At 32.4% G+C, this 18,019-nt stretch overlaps 1 protein-coding gene across 4 annotated transcripts in view; it reads right to left on the bottom strand.

The window, feature by feature from the left end:
- The window catches only part of LOC109542114 (diacylglycerol lipase-alpha), a 155,092-nt gene extending 141,021 nt beyond the window's left edge, over positions 1–14,071 (bottom strand). For 2 of the 4 annotated variants that reach the window (XM_019911172.2, XM_019911174.2), the window contains exon 1: positions 13,390–14,071. The gene's annotated coding sequence lies outside the window, so the exon portion shown is untranslated. The other 2 variants (XM_048665505.1, XM_019911173.2) reach the window with 2 other exon arrangements.
- Positions 14,072–18,019: the final 3,948 nt, after the last annotated feature.

Genomic DNA, 18,019 nt, shown 5'->3' with positions numbered 1-18,019 from the left:
AAAATACAATTAGAAGTAAAATTTCAGTAACAAAACCTCATGATATAATTGAAAATACAAAAAATGTAATTTATAAAATAATAATATACATCTAACATATATTCATTTCCATCCCCTTCACAATATGCAGACTGTGTGAAGCGTGCAATCGATCTATCTCCCATTTTATTTCATGGCACCAGGCACAGACAGGATTTAGCTTTTTGTTTTCGCTCCTTTCTATAAATGCTTTATGTTTTTCCGACAAACTCAATATCGATTTCAAAGATAACATATTACAGGATTTTGTATTTAATTCCTCTGATTTTTTACTTGACGGTTATTAATTTATACAAATGCGCCCTACTTCATTTAGATAAATGCTTACAGTTTACGCAAATGAAATTTCAAACAACCGTAAATTTGATTAAATAAACCCTTGTCAGTTGATCAAGGAATGGGGCAAATGCAGAGAAATTAAAGCTTGTCTGATGTCGTCATGTGGTTGACTAGTGAGCAGGAAAATTAAATTTAAAACCCACCAATAAAACTTGTGTTGTTCTCCGTTAAAATCCTCAAAGCATGCAGACAGTGTACAGTAAAGGGAGCGATCGATTTATCTTTCATATTATTTGATGGCATCCAGACATATTCGTGATTTTACATAAATACCCTAGACTTTATAATAAAAAATATTTAATCACATTTTTCATTGAAATGAGATACGGACGTGCACTCAAAATTGATTAGTAAAGTGCTGTTTTATCTACGTGGCAACAATCTATCAGATCAGCCACAATAAGGGGTTGCAAATATGCAAAATAGTCTAATATGCAAAAGGAAGAATTACAAATAAAAATGTCCAGATGGAAAAAAATATAATAATTCTAATAAAAACAAGTGAATATAATTTGCAAGCAACTGACAATATCATAAAAGACTTAAAGAATAAATTTAAAAAAATACGATCTTGTCAAAAACTTTTGGTTGGGAAAAACGCATATTAATTGCATGTATTTGAAATCCAATTCGAAACAAATTAGTAATAGCAAATTTATTATCTTTTAGATAACCGAACGAAGTATTTACTTAATCAATTGAGATTTTCAAGAGTGATGTAATTTAATAAATACGTTAAATATTTTCCTAATATTGAAAACTACCAGAAATATACAGGATAATTCAAAATTACCATAATTTCTTTTATAAGAGATAGGTCTAGGTCTCAATTGCAAAGTACAAGAAGATACATTTTTTCATTGCTAAAAACATTATTTTTAAACCGTTGGCATGGTTAAACATGCAATAGAAAATATATGTGGTTTGCCTCAATTAGGTAAATATCTACATGGAAAAGTTCCATTGCTGGAACAACAATAAAAAAAAACAAATAATGAAAATGTATGAAAATAACATATCTCCTTTTTTATATTGTTAACTATGCATAATGTGGAGCAAAGACGCATAAACATTTTACATTTTTATTGTTTCATATTTTTCTACTTGATGCAATCTAGTTTATAAATGAGCTTCTCCTTAAGAAATGAGAAAAGAAGAACTTTTTAAGAGAATACATTTAATCCCTCTCATAATTGTGACATGAATTAAATCATATATTATTATTTATGTGAATTTACAAATAAATCAACATTTTGAAATTGCCGCTTTAGATAAAAGCAATTTCAGCAAGCTAAATGATTAATTTATGTCATTTCTTTGAAAAAATAAACAGTTTTATAAAAACCCACATAATAGCAAAAGTAAATTGTATTTTGTTTTAATATATGTATAATATTTGTTTTCAGTTTACTTTGTGTGCATGTAAACATATTTATACTTGTATATGTATATAAATCGGTATTACTATCACGAAACTTTATCACTCTGTAGAGCAGTAGGGTATTTTTAATAGCACCATGTTTTACTTGTCAAATTAGTACTATTTCCCACAGAAAATTACGTGACTGCATTTTTTTCAATGCTTCTAAAAATAATGGTGTTCCGAACAGTAAAAATATTTCAGCTCTGCAAAATCAACGATCAAAAAACGTTTAGAATCGATACTGATAAATTTAAACTTTTTTTGCAAACGAATGTAGTGCGTGTTCCGGGAAATGTTAATTTGGAAACATTGTACAGTTAATTCCAGTAATGTTAGTATATGTAAGAAAATGTGTGAAAACATTTGTTTTTAATTTAATGCATCTATTGCTTGAGTTTTTGTTTGAGTTTTTCCTAAATCTTTAACCTCCTGGTGTGGTGATAGATATGGCATTTTTTTCTCCTAAATAATATTCCCGGATATTTGTAAGTTGCAGTAAAAATTACACCTCAGCTTGCGGTGAACCTTAAAAATATTATCAATACCGCGGCAACTTACAAGTAGAATGTTGTTTATATAGTTTTTGTTAAACGTCCCGTTCTCAATTCACAATCTAAAATCGACTTTGAGATGTTTCGTCCTTTTTACTCGTATATTATACAGAAGAAATAATTACCACTTGACTTGAATTAAAATTATTTCAGTTAATAGCCAATATTATCAATTTTCATAATAAAGCCATTTCAGATTTTAACTTACTTGCCAAACTAACGTTAGTTTTGAAAGGGAAATCTGTTAAAAAAGTATTCATCTACATATAACACCCTGCCCATACAGTGGCAATCTTTTTTGTTGACAAAGTCCTTTAATTTCCGGCTAAACATACATAATTTCAAAGAAAAGAAACGTTATTTAAAAATTCCCTGCTTTATTCTTATAATATGATGAATGAGAAGCAGATGAGCCATACTCAAGATTTTCACATAAAGAGATTTAAGTTTGCTTAAGAACCTTAACGTTCTCTCATATTCAACAGATTCCGTCTATGTATTAACGAATGCATTCTTTCAATTCCATAAATTTTTGTCTCGTCAGTTTTCTGGAACAGGTAGCTCCATTTCGTTATATAAAATCTATGCTTTTGCCTCACTAAACATTCAGCTCCACGCCATTTCAGATTCAACGTCCGGCTTCTAGTTTCTTCATTCAAAATATGTCCTTTTAGCGAAATCGTATGTATTACATGTTCCATGACTTCCGTGCATCTTATTTTATTAAGACGATTCCTTCATTTGGATGTATCAATATAGATAATGCAGAAGAGACAGACATTATTTCCTTTTCGTGAGAAACATTCTGTTCTGAGGATATCATATCATAGAGCCTTCCAAAGGCAGCTCAGCTATTAATTAACCTTTGTTTGTGGTAATAGAAGGTTTAAGTTAAGCGATATGTTTAATTTGTTTTACGAACGTTCACTTTACTGCCAGTAGTTGCATGTTAGTAATCGATTTAGTCGAGAGCCTTCAGCAAAGTGAATATGAATTCCTCGATTTTTCTTCCAACAGTGGATTCTGATGCCGTTTCTGAATACAGATAAGATAAAAAGTCTGATTTATTTGAATGAAATCAAGTATTCCTTCATTTCGCGTTTTGTTGCCATTTCCTATTAATTTCTTCCGTCCTTCTTTCTTTCATTGTCTATTTTCGAATTAACATTTCCCGTTAGTGCAGTGAAAACAGGCTTTTTCGTGGTTTCGTTCTGTATGTTTACCGCAATGCCTTTACACCATAGTTCTTTCGATTTATTTGTTACTGTCGTCGTTTTGCATCATATCTTCAACTTAACTTTGTTGTGCACATACAGAATTTAATTATAAAAATGTAAAATTGATAATGTTCCTACAACGCATAACATAAGGATATTTGAGACTTACAGCAATGATATTACACATCAAAGCTGAAAATCTCAGCAAACTGGCAAAATACGTGTGTTAGTTAACTATTAATTCAGTTCCTTAATTTATTTTGCTCTTTAATTGTCAAAATATTACTTTTTTTTATTTTATATGCAAAATGCAGTTTTGCTTTCACGTAGCCTATATTTCAAGCAGAAATTCTTTCTGCAAAATGATTTTGTAAAGGCGATGCTCGCCTATTTGTCTGTTTTTACTATTCAAAAAGAAATATAAGTAGATATAGCATATCCGGTATCCGGACTCATAGAAACAATTTAAAAGTGCCGTCACGCTTTGGAATTGTCCTTATATTATCTTCTGTAAACCTTGCCGATGTATTAAATAATTATGATAATATCATACACAATGTCCAGACCTTCTAATGTTTTACTTTAAACAATGTGAACCTCGCATTTACATTTCAAGTAATAACTGTATGATCATCTGTTATAGACAATTACTTAAAAACAACAAAAACGGGAGCCTTGTTACATATTCTCAAGTCCGCACTGCACATTGTGTAAATCTAGACTTAAAAATGAGAACGTGAGCTAAATGTGTAATGGGCATAGCATTGTAAACTGGCCATCAAGAAGTCGAAGCATTTCCTAGCCGGACGAATTACGGCTAGTAAAATATGTTACATATGTTAAACCCACTAAGTAACTATACACTTCGTGTGAAAGACTCTCAAAGCAAGGTTTGCCGCACATAACCAGGTTGTTCCAAGTAAAATATATATTATGGATTATAAGTAAAACAATAATTAATGTCCTGTAAAGAATTGATGAAACGATCAGGAAATATGACGAATTAAAAAATACACAGGGAAATTGAACAAATGACTTAATGATTTAATGTTCAAACCGATCATAAAAATAGAAGACTAAACACTTAAAGTCTATATAGCAACTGTATATTTAAATTTCTCTCAAATGTACTCTGATTTTAACAAAATGTATGGATGCGTACTATAGTGAGTTTATAATATTATTCGACCGATTTTATTTTTTGCATATTACTTGAATTGTTTGATAGTTGCTGTCGTTCAAAATAATATATTTTGCCTGTTTTTCATTTTGTCGGCTAAATTATAACAATGTGACAAACACGATGGAGGAGAGCAATTCCAATTCGAAAATTAAATTTAAAAAATTTTCAAAAATCCAAATGGAATTTGATATTCTTGAAATTCGCTTCAGCAAATGGAACGTTTTACCTAAACCATAACCTTCATTTCTTTGTTGAATAAAGACGTTTGTTATGGTAATTTTTTTTATTTATTTTCTGATTTGAATAATATTTTTTCGACAAAATCCTGCCACAACGGCATGAAGAACGCGTATAGAAAGGGATTGTTTTGAAAGTTGATCAAAATTTTGCTCAAATGTGTTAGATTTGAAACTTGATTAGACAAAACACGCAATATCTTCTCCATTTAATAGAGTTAACTCCAAAAATATCTATCCATTTTTCGTTTTGTCTGATAACTGTTTGAAAAAATCGTTAAAAACAAGCTGCAAGAGAGCAATAGTTCATTATTTAAAAACTAGCATAAATCTAATTGAAGATTAAGAAACTTTAATATCGCCAAAACAATAGATTTGTAATACAAATAGAATTTGATAGAAATTTGTAAGAATATAGAATATGTAATAGATAGTAACGTTTAATTATTTTCATTTCCCATTTTAAATCAACATTTTTTCAGAAAATTGTTGAAAACTAAAACCGGAAACGTGCAAAGGTGGGTTTTAAAAATCCGCATAAATTGACCTCAATTGTGGCAGATTGCAAAATATGTTGTACTAAAGACGCAGTCTTTTTTCTATTTAATGGAGTTAACTCCATTTATTGGCCCATTTGGTTTTGCCTGAGAAATTTTTGAAAAAATGCTGTGAGAAAATGACACGAAGTTTGGAATGAAGAAACTGTCAAAATTCGTCAATTTGAGAAAATTGACATAAATCGAAAAAGTAATAAGCTGGTTGATATAAACTAATTGGAAAAAATTGAGATGCAGATTGATAATCGTGAAAATCACTGTAGCAATTAACACCGTTTTATCTTCATCCATCTCTGACAATGTCATCAAAAATGCGTATAACAAAAACTTGTTTTAATATACTCGCCAAAAATTGATCTCAAATGTGGTAAATTTGCCACTGTCTTGGAGTAAAGACGCAATTTGTTTTTTATCGATCTCCAGTTGGAGTTTATTCCAACTCGATTAATTCTTCTCCTGGATTCTGCTCGTTTTCGTTGATGGCTGAGAAATTTTTGAAAAAAATTGTGACAAACAATCTACCTGTGAGCAATATAATGTTTGGGATAAAAAATTTGCCTATTTTGGATTTTGCCTAAAAATGTTTTTAAAAAATCGTGACAAACAAGCTGTAACACGAAATTTTGAAAAAAAAATTAGATTACTTTATTAGATTTACGTGCATAGTACAGGCCTATTTACCTCTTTTATTTAGTATATAATAATTTAGCAAACATTTGCTTCAAATGATGCAATGCAGAATTCCAAATGTATTGGCTAAATACGCAATCCCTCTTCTATTTAATCTGGTATATAAATAAAAAAGCATGTTTCTAAAAATATGCTGATGGCGATCAATCTAGTATTCAGATATTCACAGCATTAAGTGTACTTTTTAAGTCTCTTAATATTTTGAAACCATTTGTAAACTTTTTAATTTAAAATCTTTAATCTTTAATCTTTTTAAAACTATCTCAATCGGTAACAAAATGAGCATTTTTATCTCTATTAAAATTTAGTTTTTTATTTTATTTATAATTAAGTATATAGTATATGAACCTAAATTTTATTTTATATAAATTGCAAAAGATGAAACTAAATACAAAAATTACTTCAAAGGTGCATGCTTACTATTAAGACACTTGCATATTTTCTGAATAAATTACGGATCTGTGGACGAAAGCCTGAGATCTTAAGTTTTTTATATAAGTTCAAAACTCGTTGAAAGTATATAAAAGGAAGACATTTCTACCTCTCAGCATTAAATATTTCAAATAATTTAGGAAATGTAGCTATGACAGTTAACTATAATTTATATGAACCTTAACCTTAGATGAGAATTTAACGTATATGAATATTTCGTTTATGAAGAAAACGCATTTTTGGACGCAAAATAAATACCGAAATGTCGTCTTTTTTTCGAAACATTTTTTTTTATTTGGTGCAGAAATCAAAGCAAATTTCATTCATTTTAAATGTAGAAATGCATATATCATCTAAGCAGCTACTTCTTCGAACTCATCGATAATATATGTATTGACAAATAATGGGCATGCAGTAAGTAATTTCTAAAAGTATTTTCCTAAATAACTTATATTGCGTAGCACTATTTAAATTGTCTACACACTTTTCTTACCGAGTATATCGACCATATCATTAGGCTGAACATCATAGAAAACGGAAATCAACCGCACAATGCGAAAAAGGCAACTGATTATTTGCCTGAAATGTTCCCGGGTAAAATTCCCAACAATGAAGGCAGACGTTGGCCAGCTAGTTTACCAGGTCTGTATCGACTGGATTTTTGTTATTGGAAATATCTCATTTATTACAGCACCTGTTGAACTTGGCGAGCTGTGAAGAAATTTAATTGTCGACTTAGCTAGCGGCATTAAAGAATTGATGAAAATGTATGTAAGCGTGTGGATGGATAGTTAAAAATGGTCTTGGTACTACTTACTGGGTTTTTCGGTCCTAAAGAGGCACGAGTAAAAAGGCTATTTTACTTGTACCAACATTTCGGCGATATTTTGAACCATGTTCAAGATCCGGAATTTTGTGATCTTTGTTCAGATAAGGGGTGAGAGCTTGTTTTCAAAACCGGGTATATCGTTAGCCTGATCGAGTTTATTCGGCCTGCAAGTGTAGCAGAAAGTCAAAAAAGTTATTATAGGTAGATTAATGCTAATATCACTTATGTATTTTCTTTATTTCTAGTTGAAGCTAAATATTCTTGAGGTTCTGCCACACTTCCAGGACGAATAAACTCGATCACACCACTCACCTGAACCAAAAAAAAACACTAAATTTTTTAGCCCCGAAGATGACTGAAATAATCACCGAAAGGTTGACCCAAGTAAAGTAGTGCTTTCCTTTTGCCTCTATTTGCCGTAGAAACCCAATACTGAGTACTAATACCACAGAACATTATCACCAATTAATATCACCATCAATTGCATTTGTTATTTCTTTTCAACATAATAAAACCAAACTAAATAGCTGAAATTTTCTTTTAATCTAATTAGAAGCAATACTAATAAAGTAAAGTTTATAATAAAATACATACTTTTTTTAATGAGATTCAATGTTCGCCCATGTAGAGATGGGAAAACATTTGATTCGTAGAACTAAGCAAAGTACATTATTAGAAGGAGCCTAAGCTGAAAATACATATTAAACTTACCATCTTAAATAAAGATGTATTTTCCTCAAAAAGATTTAATTTTCTGGATCTTCCCAAGATAAACCTTTTATTTAAATTAATGGTTACATTTATTTAAAACTATTATTGTTATGTCTTTACGATACTTAGAAGTGTTAAAAATCGCCATTATGATGCAGACGCTAGTCCGTACCTGGCTCAGTAAAAACGGCTAAAAGATTGCCTACCATTTTGGTCTATTTCCGTGTGCAAAATCCAAAACAAAATTATCAAAAATTGGCATAACATTTTTCTGTGTTCTATTTGAATTAGCAAATTGGTCCAATTATCTGAGAACACCCTGTGGAATAACTGAATATCGCTAATGGGCTGCTGGTTCCTAGTTGTTCCCCTGATAATAACCTTTAGTGGATATGCATTCTGATATTGAAATTAATTTATAATTGTTTGTAAACAGAAATGTTTTCAGTGATAGAGAATGAATCACATAAACCTATTTCTGTATAGAAAAGTCACCTTCTGTATTGCCGAGCTGAGGTATATGGGAATGTTTTAAACTGAAATATTTGTTAGCTTTATTTAGGTGGTATTTAGTGGCTCTGGCATGTAGATTTATCACTAGGTTAACTGTGTTTTAAAACTATTTTAATTGGAATTTTATCTATTCTTTGATAACATTCTGTGAAAATTTACTTTCAATGTTTGGCGCTTTGTTCTGTAAAATGTTGAAACCAAATATACACCAACAAACTCAGAAAATAAACATATTAAACCCAAAACAATAAAATTAACGATACGATTTCACATAAACATTTAATTTTAATAGGCTACCTATAAATTATCTGCCTTAATTTTCAAATTTCCATGAATGTATGACAAATAAGATTTGAGAAATACAACTTCTTCTTGCACCCTGACAGCATCGAGGTTAGGAAAAAAGGCGCTCTAACAAATCGCCATTAGACAGCAATAAAAAAAAGAAAACTACCTATGCACATTTACAAAATACACAAAATATCACGAGCGAAAGAAACAACAAATTTGAAATTTTCCTAATTTTTTCATTTTGTTTTCGAATCATTTGTTTAATACAAAAATTCATATATGTAATTGAAAACGACTAAAAAATGTGGAATTAAATACGTCTAGGTTCTCTCAGAATTTTGGAATCAAGCAAAAACTAAGTAAATTGAAAATTTCAGTTTTCTACAAAAATCTCATCAGTCAAATTGTGTGAAAAAAGTGTTATTTGGTTGACACTCAATTTAAGTAATAGATTTACAAGCTACTTTAGATAAATATCTGATGTTAATTTTCCGTATTAATTTCAATTTAATTTTATGCTGTGTATCATAAACTGTGTGATTCAAAATTGGCGTCATTCCCCTTTAGGTGTTGTCTGGGGGTGTTTTGAGAGTACAGGAAAAATAGTAACAAAAATTAACTGTTATTAAATACTGAGATATTTGCAAATAACTATATCAGAAGAATGGCAACAATGTTTTTCAAGGTAATATGCCTAATTAACATTATGTAAAAACCTGTTGCTTCGTAATTAAAAAAAATTCCATTAACCATGGAAAAATTCAGAGTGACAATAGGATAGATAAGGATAAAAGGTAAATTCAACAGGATTCGGTAAATGTGGAACATACTTTTTCAAAATGTCAACATTGTTATAAGATCGAATTGATGTGTACAGTACACAAATAAATCAACATTTCAATCTTTAACTGCAAACAAGTTAGCGCCTTGTAATTACCTTCTATGACCACCTCTTCTCGAGCAGCTTCTCGTATTCGGTTAATTAACTCCTGCTCAAGTTATACCGGTGTTCAGTAATCTATTGATTTAATTTCTTCTTATTCTGCTATGTTACTGTAGCACATCCCCTGAAATAATCGCATATCCGCAAATTCGTGAAAGGAAATTCGAAGTAAGTCACAGTTTCACAAATTATTGTTATTATTGACAAGGGCTATCCACTATCTGTTAATGGCAAAAATTGCCGCTGTGCCTTTTCATCAAAAAATTGTAGAACAGAACTTTTTCAATATCGAAAACTTTCGCAATTTGAAGCAAAGATCGTAATTTTTCACAAACTCAAAATAATGCTTAATAGCAAAGTTGAAATTCGATCTTCAACTGTTAATATCTTCCAGAAATTTTCGAAAAAAAAAATTTCAATATTTTTCTTGTACTTCCCAAGTGAGCCTCCCTCACCCCTTAAAAGGAATGACGCCAATTTTGAATCACTCTGTATAAGGCCCGTCAACGTAAGTACTTGCTGCATAAAACCATATATTTTTGAAAATACAAACATTCAATTCAAACAATTCTTGATATGCCAATGATCTGAAAACAAAACGCTAAATATTCTACTAGATTTATTTTAAGTTGCAACTTATAAATCATCTAAGTATATACTATTTTTTATTATTTATTATTATTGTTTTATTTCACATTCATATGAATGTGAAATACCGTATTGACGTTTTATTATGTAGAAAAGATAACCATGAATATCATGATGAAATGAGATTTATTTATAAATAGTGTAAAAACAGTTATTTCAGCTCCAACTGCAAACAAAAACTACAAATAGTAGCGTTTCGAACTGTCTACTTTAGTTTTTCAATTTTCAAGAGCGTATGTGGCAAAGAAATTTTGTACAGCTTCAATCTTGCTGGCGACTTTCAAAGTAAGGAAATTTTATTTATGACATGCAACAGGGCCTTATACTTCAATTAGATTATTCATTAGGCTCCACTTTGATGCCTTCTTTAGTTGAAGTTTCACATATCACACGCTACGTTAAACGATGGAATGAAGAAAACACCTGGAAAAAAAATGCCTAGATTCTATTTTACGAGCAAAATTGAAAATGGAAGTTCCACTTTTTTATTTATTGATTTTGATTCCTGATAAAAAAAAGTTCCCTAATAGCTCGCACAGCTTTCACTTACTCTCACCAAAGCAAACAATTTTTTTTTCTATTTTTGACAAATATTTCCGGTCTCTAAAAATATGGTATTAAATATTTGGTTGACTCTCAATTTAACAAATTAATTTACGAGCTAATTTGGTTAAATATCTGATGTGTGTTTTCACTATAAATTCCAATTTAATGACAAATTTATGATTGATAAATGTGATTTTCTGCTGTTAGTTTGCCTTAGAATTTTTAATTCAATCTATTTTTTATTTATTTATTTTATTTTGCTCCACACATGCGATTGATTTATTAACGTGCTGACTTGCTGTCCAACTTTGGCATTAAAAAACTTAAATCAATTTAACTGAAAACAAGCTTAAACGCGTAAAACGAAGACCGTTCATATTATAGAATTGGTATTGTACAACATCGGTTACAATATTTAAAACTATGTAAGTAGATACATGACAGCATACATTTTTGAAAATATTAAAAATTTACAAGAAAATATGCAAAAATGGACAAATAAGAGAAATTTATTTTCAATTTAACCGTCCAATTGTTGACGAATACCAATACAATAAAAACAATAAGCTAAATATTTACCGTTAAAAAGCGCCCGTACGGCTCTCACGGCTTTCACTGACTTTTGAACAGAAATGTTCAAAATTCCAATTTTCTACAAAAAATATTTTGGTAACACTAAATTTAACGCCTCTCCTGTGCAAATTTATCAAATGCGGTTACGACGTACCAGCTTAGGGTATCGAAATGCAATCTACTATTAGGAACTTACTTGTCTGAATAATTTCAGTTGACAAACTTAGTTTTATTCGATTTTGTTACAATTTTTAAATATTAATTTATTTCATTTTGACCGGAAATTTTATTGGTTCATTAACTGTGTGTGACTTGCTGCTCAAATACTTATGACATAATTAAAACTACTTATTACTACAAAAGAAAACAAGCTGAAACTGATAAAACGGAAACCTTTTATTTTATCAATTTGGTAGGTGATGGTGCCGTTAGAGTCCCTATGAGTTTTTAGTTTTTCTTGTTTTACTTTAAAGAACACGAAATTAGAGCAAAAACAAATTTCTTGGATGCCCCATAAATTAACCAAACAAACACTCTCACTCTTTAAAGAAAATCACAATTTTCAGGCTAAATTTCCAGTGTTTAAGTTACCGAAAATTGTTTCCTTGGATACTTGGCATGTAGATTCATTCAATTTGGGTCGGTTTAGATTATTTAGGTCTTTTCAGGATATTAATTTCTACTTGTTGCATTTTTGGAGTTTCATAAAAAAATACTTGAAACCATGCTAAAACAACAAACTCAAAATTAACTGAAAAGAAAACATCGTAAAAATACGTGGCAACACCGCATTGTGTTGAATTTCCGAAAAAAAAACAAATAATCCGGCATCTGACTACGACGCGCTAGATAACCTCAATCAATGGGCGAAGTTAAAAAAGATGTTGAAACTTTTGCGAAAAACACTATTTTTATGCATCTTAGCGACAATTTTGAATGTGGAGTTATAAATCGTTGATACCTAAAACACGCTTTAGCAGCAAATAGCAGCGGACAATCTCGTTTTCGTGCATAAATAAGCGGTTTTGTAAAAGCGAATTTCAAAAGTTTGTAACAGTTTTTTGGCTTAATTTATGGACATTCGAGGAATGTTTTTCGCTGAGTGATTAATTTGAAGTGTTCTTTAAGGTAAAAAAAACCTCAAAATTCGGAGGGACTCGAACGACACGATCACCTAGTTTTCTCAGTACTTATTTTGCAAATGTAAAAATAGAACACCTAAATATAGAAATATGGAAAATTAATGCAAATTTATCTTCAATTTAAGTCTCAGTCTTGATAAATGCAAATAAAATGCAACATAGGTCAGTATCGCTCTAGCAAAGAAACCACTGATACCTATGCTGCTGATAAACAATAAACAACATATACATTTTTGATAAGCTGCTATTTGATGCAGTTGAAATACTTTTGTGTACTGTACGATTTTACTCAATAGGTGTTTACTTTAAATGGCATTATAAATCATCCAAGTTTATGAACGTGAGTTACCTTATTGTTGTTTTATCGTGTAGTAACGATAACAGTGGACATTATGATGATATGGGATGTACTTACGGGGGATAGTGTAGAAACATGCATTTAAGCTACAAACATATGTACTAAATCACCTGAGCTATGAAAAACTTGGACCAACAAGTTTTATATAAGTAGCCGTTGTCAAATTACCTAGAATTTTGCCAGATTAAGAAGCTTAATCCTTCTGTCATCCAGGTTAATGAAAATGCACAACTGAAATGAGTTCGCAATTGACTTTCGTTTCCAAATGTCCACTCACTTTCCTGCTGAATTTGAACAAATGCAACATGATACCAACAATGCTACCACCGCAACTCAACCAACCAAAAGTTTATCGGTTCAAATAGTTTTTATCAATCGAATGAAGCTATCATGGGTTGTTTTAATAAACAATTTAGTGACCATTCATTCAGTCCATCAGGGCATGTTAGACGCTGCAGAGGAAAACAAACGAGCTTGCGACGCGAAACCGGCGCCCACTAAAATCTGAGTTACATTACGACCGCACCGACGCTCTACCGACGGCAGGCAGCTAACGCTGGCACGTTGCCCGCGCCGTTTTCAAGTGATAAGCAAATGCGCCAGAAACGGGGCGCAGATAAGACGTCTAATCACAGGACCGGAGTCCTTTAGAAATTTCCCAAAAAAAGCATACCCATGCCCTGGGCACTCTCACTTTAAAACCTAACCGAGAACGACTGATTTCATAGTCGCCAGAGGCGCTACAGACGATAAAGAGCTACAGATTAAATCATGAAATAACCCACTGTAGGAAAATATTCTGTGGATGAATGCGATAACGCAAGTCAAATGTCAGATAAATCTTCCCCATTATTGTTTATGGGTTTGTCGTGGACAAGATGTCTGTCGATGTTGATTATTTTTCTATAGAGGGATTTTCGGTCAACGGATGGTGGTAAAATAAAACACTACTTTTTCGTGGGTCAACGTTTCGACTTTATTCAAGTCATCCTCAGGGCTCTAAAATGGAAAACAGAGGGGTTTTTAGCCTAGAGCCTGGTGGAGTTTCAACACTTAGTGTGTGACATTGTTATACAATACGAATTTAAAAATAAAAAAAAACTTAAAACTCAACTTCACAACAGATTAAAAATAAAACCACGACCATCAGACTATCCAGTTAAAATACTAAAAAATTTCATTAAAATTCACATTGGTCTAAATAAGTCAATCATGGTCAGTCCCGTCTCAAGAGAGTTAAAAATTACATAAAATAAAACGATCAGGCAGTCAAAACTCATCGTGTTTTAATTTTTAATCTGTTGTGAAGTTGAGTTTTAAGTTTTTTTTTAATTTTTATTTTCGTATTGTATAACAATGTCACACACTAAGTGTTGAAACTCCACCAGGCTCTAGGCTAAAACCCCCTCTGTTTTCCATTTTAGAGCCCTGAGGATGACTTGAATAAAGTCGAAACGTTGGCCCATGAAAAAGTAGTGTTTTATTTTGCCACCATCCGTTGACTGAAAATCCCACTATTGAAAAATTAATTACTGATTATTATCACGGTCAATAATCAACCACAACATTTTATTCAGAATGTTATGTTAACGGTCAATACCGAATTTCAAGTGGAATGTCAAATTTCGCCATTTTTTTCAAAAAAAGTCAAAGTTTTAAGTTTCCAAGTCCGAATTTTTCTGCAAGTATTTTCCAGAGAGCCATGGAAACAAAGTAGCCGGCTCTAATGGTTGTCAATTTGACATTAATTGCATCAGTGCGCTGACAAAATGCCTATTGAACATCTCAGTTTCAGGGCGAAAATTGAAGTAATTAGATTATTTAGTGGTGGAATTCGAAGTAGCAGACAAGTTGCGGAATAATTCAGTGTGAGACATCCACAGAGAAATCCTATTAGACATAAAACTGCAGCAGGGGTGAATTTGCGCTTCGCTCAAATTCGAAGTGCGCTTCACGCTCAACTTCTGAATCAAACACATAATGATGATCCATCATAGCTTCAATTTGTACGAATCCTCAAATTAGTTTACGTCTGAGGGCTGTTGAATTGTAATAAAAATTAATTGTAAATAAAATAAAGGCGTTCAAACCAAAATTTCTGCACATGTTGAGGGAAGGTGATGACTTGAAACGCTTAGAATATTGCTTTTGGGCCCAAATAAAGTTTTTAAATGATAGAACTTTTGTAAGAAAAATTATGTTTACGCATGAGGCTGTATTCACCACGAATGGAATAGTATCTTCTCAAAACTGCAGATTTTTTTTTGTTTTTTTTTTTTGGTGAGGTTTTGGAAATGCTCTGTTACGCACACCCAGAGCTGGTTATCTGTCGCTCGTGTGGGACTCTGGCTAAGCTGTTTACCGACTAAAACCTTTTCCTCACCGCCCAGGTGGCGTTTGGCCTAGAACCGCGGGCATTTCTGTGCTATTGTACCCTCGTATTTTACTCCCTCATTATCCCTGTGTATTCAATGAATTCCAGAAGAATCTTGAGGGGGGTACGCATGACCTGGTCTGGTAGAATTTCGACCCCTTCCAGGAGTCTTCCTCTACCTGTTGCATATGACTTGAAATGACATATGATATGTAGGGTAGTTTCGTCCTATAATTCGCACCCCCTACAGGTCGGTTGATCGCTCAGTCAGATTCTGAAGAGGTGTTTTTACAGGGGGCGTGTCCTGTTAAAAAGGCCACTATCCTCCTTATTTTTGCCTGCCGAGATCTACCGGTTCACTTTTACGCACTGGTTGTGGAGGTCTCACCAACTGCCTTGCAGTAAGTAAACTGCCGCCTAAACTTAGGAATGAGATATGTCACAAGCAGGTTCTTAGAAGGTCAGTGGTCGCTAGGCCCCTGTCGTTTCCTTTGCTCCTGTTTGTTTCAATTGCCCAAATGAGTTTTACTTGGCTTCATCTCCGGTTACAATGGTAATGTGCTTACGTATATATGCTCTTTCCCTCATTTTGCGGGCGCAATTTGTTATTTCTAGAATACTTGCTTGGAAGGCGGCCGTGATTGTACCCTGGTTTAAAGTAATCCTTTCCCCAGTTTTTCCTCTTTCGACTATATCAGCGCCTGTGCCCGACGCTGTTTTTGTGCTATCCGTGTACCATACGGAGTCTCCTGTGATAGCTGATGGAGTCGCTCCACCATCTCCCCCTCATCTAGAACATATATTGTGAAAGGTACCGAAATGCTTAGAGTTTTGATTCGATTAGCTTTCAATCCCATGGGTTCTACTGTCTTCAGCTTTCTGAAGATCGCACTGTGTCCCAATTCCGTCGCTTTCCTAAACTGCAGATACTGGTCTACAGAAAATCTTCTTCGGGTTATTAACTGCAAAAGCCAATAATCACAAAAAGTTAACGTGTGGTGTAGAATTTTAGGTGACAGAATAATTGGTCCGTTTTTCTACTACACTACCTAAAATGATGATTTTCTTAATAATGAATTATGGAATATTATCGAAGATCGGCCTATTGTGCGCCAAGAAATGCTTTTTCACCTAGACGGTGCATAAACTTCCGGTTGGACCGGGATTGGCTAAATCGATACTTTCCATTCAAATGGATTGTCAGAAATAGCCCTTTTGAAGAGTGGCCTCCTCGCTCTCCTGACCTTACGCCAATAGATTTCTAATTCTGGGGTACTATCAAGAATAACGTTTACAAAGTAAGGCCTCAAACTCAGAAAGAACTCTGTGAGAGATAAGATAAGGCAAGCCTGCGGTGAAATAAATGTAGCTGAACTTATGAGAGTTGCCAGTAACAATCGCAAACGCATTGAAAAGTGCATCAGGCTTGAACGTGGATTAGTTGAAGCAGACTCCCATTCGATAATACTAGGTTTTCGCTTGAATTTTTCTGTTCCTTTTGTATTTTGTTGAATAAATCATGTATTATTGCATTTTTCGTTGTTTTTTTGTTGTTTTTTATTGTTGCATTTTTATTATTGATCCGTAATTAATCCCTTAATAAAGATATATACTAGTCTAATTTACATTCAAAATTCTGATCACAAAATATATTACATAATGATGATGTGAACACACCTTGGATTATTAGGCCGTCAATTATTACTTTTTTTGCTGTAAATGAATCTTTTGCTGCCTTCAAACGTAAATTTAGCCCAGAATCCAGATCACAATGCCTAAAGGTCGAGGGAACTTGTTAACGGCTTTCTGAAGGTCTAGCGATTAGCACGCAAAGAGTGCTCCGCCCTAGTTATTTAGATGTTGCTGTGTTTTTCCAAATGTATTTCTCTTTCCAATTTTTTTTGCCAAACGAATCGTTATTAGCAAATTCCAGCTGCCAGGATCCGTCCGACATTTTCAGCTTTCTTGTTATCCAGCTCTCTTCAGGCTGTAGGTCGTCCAGATCAAGATTGTATTTAAACTTACTATTGTTCCTCTAAATTTGAGCAGCCACTAAATGGAGTTAAATTTTTTGTTCATGTTTTTGTTCATATGGGGACATGTTAAATTCATTGTGTATAAAACACACCCTGCTGATATTGATGATCTTAAAAGGTGAATTGCAGCAAAGTTCAGGTCAATCCCGGGTCATCATCATCAAGTTTTCCGAAATGTTAGGGAGGAAAATAGACTTTATGATCGTTTACAGAAAAATTTACACCATTTTAAACAGCTTATAAATGCTTAAGTAGATTCCATGAGTTTTATTGTAGAAATGTCTCTTCCGCAAATAAAAAGTTATTTTTGTAGAATTAAAATTGTATTTTGGGTTATAAAACCCTGAGGTTTTTTGATTTGCTTTTTTATTTTGATTGTATTACAAGT

The sequence above is a fragment of the Dendroctonus ponderosae genome, unplaced genomic scaffold, assembly GCF_020466585.1.
Source record: "Dendroctonus ponderosae isolate FM_Combo_2020 unplaced genomic scaffold, Dpon_F_20191213v2 Dpon_F_20191213_4, whole genome shotgun sequence".
NCBI classification, from domain to species: Eukaryota; Metazoa; Arthropoda; class Insecta; order Coleoptera; family Curculionidae; genus Dendroctonus; species Dendroctonus ponderosae.
This window is presented reverse-complemented; position numbering and strand designations above follow the sequence as displayed.